We start from the raw sequence: 2822 nt of genomic DNA, 5'->3' as shown, positions 1-2822 counted from the left end.
AGTCTTTTTCAGCTTGAGGCCCTGACGTATAAATACCCGCCCCCTACATTTGGCTCATTTGAACGAGATGGTGGAGAAACAGCGCAAGTTTACCCGTTACATGCATTCTTTGCAATGAAACGCTGTAATTCACATGCCTACGTGACTACAAAGAGTAACGTTAATGATATGTCATGCAAGACTGTCATGTTGTAATTAAGTTTATTTCATTCACAACCCGTTGCGTTGTTCAGCGGACTGTCAGTGATGTGTGGCTGTTAAATGTGCAGCTGCTCATGTGCAGAACCACACGTGTTGATATAACACCACGCGCACACACAAACACACACACAAACACACACACACACACACACACATTTGCCCATCATTAATTGTCCTGCATGTCATGTGAGTGGAATAAAGTTTAATAGCTTGTAGGTAATATTAATTATTAATATTAATATTATTACTTTAATTAGGCTAATGTTGTGGGGGGGGGGGTGTTACGGCTTTGATCAGCGAATGGCGCAGTCTACTCATGGTGCATTTAAAGACGGCTCGGAAAAACACGTTACCACGTGTTAAAAACGACTTGAACGGTTGTAACGGCTGTAAAAAGTGCGCGGGACGGAGGGCACAGATACGGGAAGCGCGGGGGACATGTCCCCTGTGTCGTCGTTGTCGCCCCCCCCCCCCAAATTACGTCCTGCACACACAGATTCTAGATTAACAAGGGGGATGGTTTTTGCTCAAAGTTAATAAGGCGGATGGTTTTTGGTCAATTTTCTAACAAAGGGGGTGGCATTCCCCCCTTATTCCCCCTCAATTCGACCACTGTATATATAGGAACATTATTACATAATTACTCTTGTAACATTGCATGTATTCTCGATTGCAATCATTTTATTGTGAAAGTTTGGGCCGGAAGTCTGACAGTATCAGTGGCGCCATAAACCTGCATGGATGGTTTCGAAGCTGCAGAAAGGAAAGCGAAACACTAATCATTCATCGCTCAGATAGCAAGTTCTTCGATCAACCGTGAGTAGAATTTCAACTCATTGAGACAAAGACACAAAGTGTTACCGGCGACAGGCAACAATGTATGTTACAGTGTTGAATGTAACTGGTTCTCAGTGTGCACTGTGTGACTTACATGCGGTCATGTAACGTTGAAAAAGTCGATGCGACACTATTACTCCTTATACACAGTTCAAAGCGTCCAGGAGGTGTTAGACAGCACTATTTAACTTTAGTGTCTTTCATCAGTCACACACCAGAGGCTTGTACTACGAAGCAGAATTTGAAGTTAGCGAGCGAGGTAATTTTGGGGTTAACTCAGGGTTTTCAGTACCAAGAAGCTGGTTCTCTTTTTTACCGGGATAAATCACTGTGAGAACTTATGCTGAACCGCTAATGTTAACCTGCTCCGGAGCAGGTTATGTTGAGAGTATCAGCTCAAAATAATGAGACACCTACGTGATGAGAACTAGGATGAAACAGATAATATTTTATCAGTTAAATAATCCACACACTGCTAACGTTAATCAGCTCCCGTTATTATAAATGCAACATTTCGCCTCTTTCACACGAACGCGCTCGTGGCTGGTTAGGAAAACGCAAGAGTTGACTGAACTGGTAGATAACCAGCTTTGTACTGGTTATCCAGACGCCCAATGTTACGGATAGTCAGCCAGATGACGAGAACATATCCTGGGTAAGTTGGACTGGCTTCGTAGTATAGGCCTCAGGTTTCATTCACAAGTGCTTATTGACCATGGTTTTCATCATGTCAATGTTAACACTCTTTGTAAATGTTTGTTTACCTCCCTTACAAACATTTCTTTATTTCGGCATATACAGAGCACCAAAAAACAACTTCATCTTTTAGAAAAACTATGTGGAGAGCATTTAACTTAAAATACTGCCTAACTTTTATCCACATTATGGTATTTCTCCTATTTTGTTTTAGTCATGGTTGTGTCTTTTACTTCATATAACCGAGTGGTATAAAACTTAATTATGTTCCCATCAGACTTCTCGCACTTGATGTGAAAAATCTGTAGGCCCATAAATCCCTTTACAGTCTCTGTTATCTGAGAGCACAAAAAAACAATATTTCAGAAGAAGACTGGACACGTAAGTGTAGTAACACCTGGAAAATGACAAACTCTATACTGTATGCACGAAATTGGATTTTTTTTTGTCAATATCCTGTATACCAATATATAACAACTCATTTGACCGAAAATTGATATCGATATGACCACTTTTTTCCCCACCTAATTTTAGTGATCATCAAGTCTCTTCTGTAGTGGAATTAGCATAATATTATGCATACATACTCTCTAAGCGTGATGGCCCACCAACTGATGGAGACATGAAATACAATACTTTTCAGTGTATGCAATTCATTGTGCGAAATAAGAAAAAGCATGTTGGATGATTTGGATAGTTAATTTTAAAGCCGATATTGGCCGATACTGATGATGTGCCGATGTTATGCATCCCTAACTCCTTACATTGGAGGGAGTTTTCCTGGAAACTTCCAATTAAGATTTTTTGAAACACTTATTCACTCAAAATAATGTAAAGAAATTACTTTAGCTACTTAATCACACCCATATATTGTATTCATGCCCAGTTCTAAAAGAATTCTGGTCCAAAACAAGGCAGGAAATGGATAATTTCTTTCAGTGCAATCTTTCCCTGGGTCCAGGACATACAGTGGTGTGAAAAAGTGTTTGCCCCCTTCCTGATTTCTTACTTTTTTGCATGTTTTCCGCACTTAAATGTTTCAGATCATCAAACAAATTTAAACATTAGTCAAAGATAACACAAGTAAA

The 2822-nt window shown here is 39.8% G+C and overlaps 1 protein-coding gene across 4 annotated transcripts in view; it reads left to right on the top strand.

The window, feature by feature from the left end:
* The first annotated feature begins 889 nt into the window (after positions 1–889).
* zufsp (zinc finger containing ubiquitin peptidase 1) overlaps positions 890–2822 on the top strand; it is a 43605-nt gene continuing 41672 nt past the window's right edge. For 3 of the 4 annotated variants that reach the window (XM_050045802.1, XM_050045803.1, XM_050045800.1), the window contains exon 1: positions 890–1017. The gene's annotated coding sequence lies outside the window, so the exon portion shown is untranslated. Of the gene's footprint in view, positions 1018–1094; positions 1694–2822 lie in introns of those variants that run through there. The other variant, XM_050045801.1, reaches the window with a different exon arrangement.

The sequence above is a fragment of the Epinephelus moara genome, chromosome 6 (assembly GCF_006386435.1).
Source record: "Epinephelus moara isolate mb chromosome 6, YSFRI_EMoa_1.0, whole genome shotgun sequence".
Classification (NCBI taxonomy): Eukaryota; Metazoa; Chordata; class Actinopteri; order Perciformes; family Serranidae; genus Epinephelus; species Epinephelus moara.
Note: the sequence above shows the minus strand (reverse complement) of the source record. Positions and strands in the feature narration are given on the sequence as shown.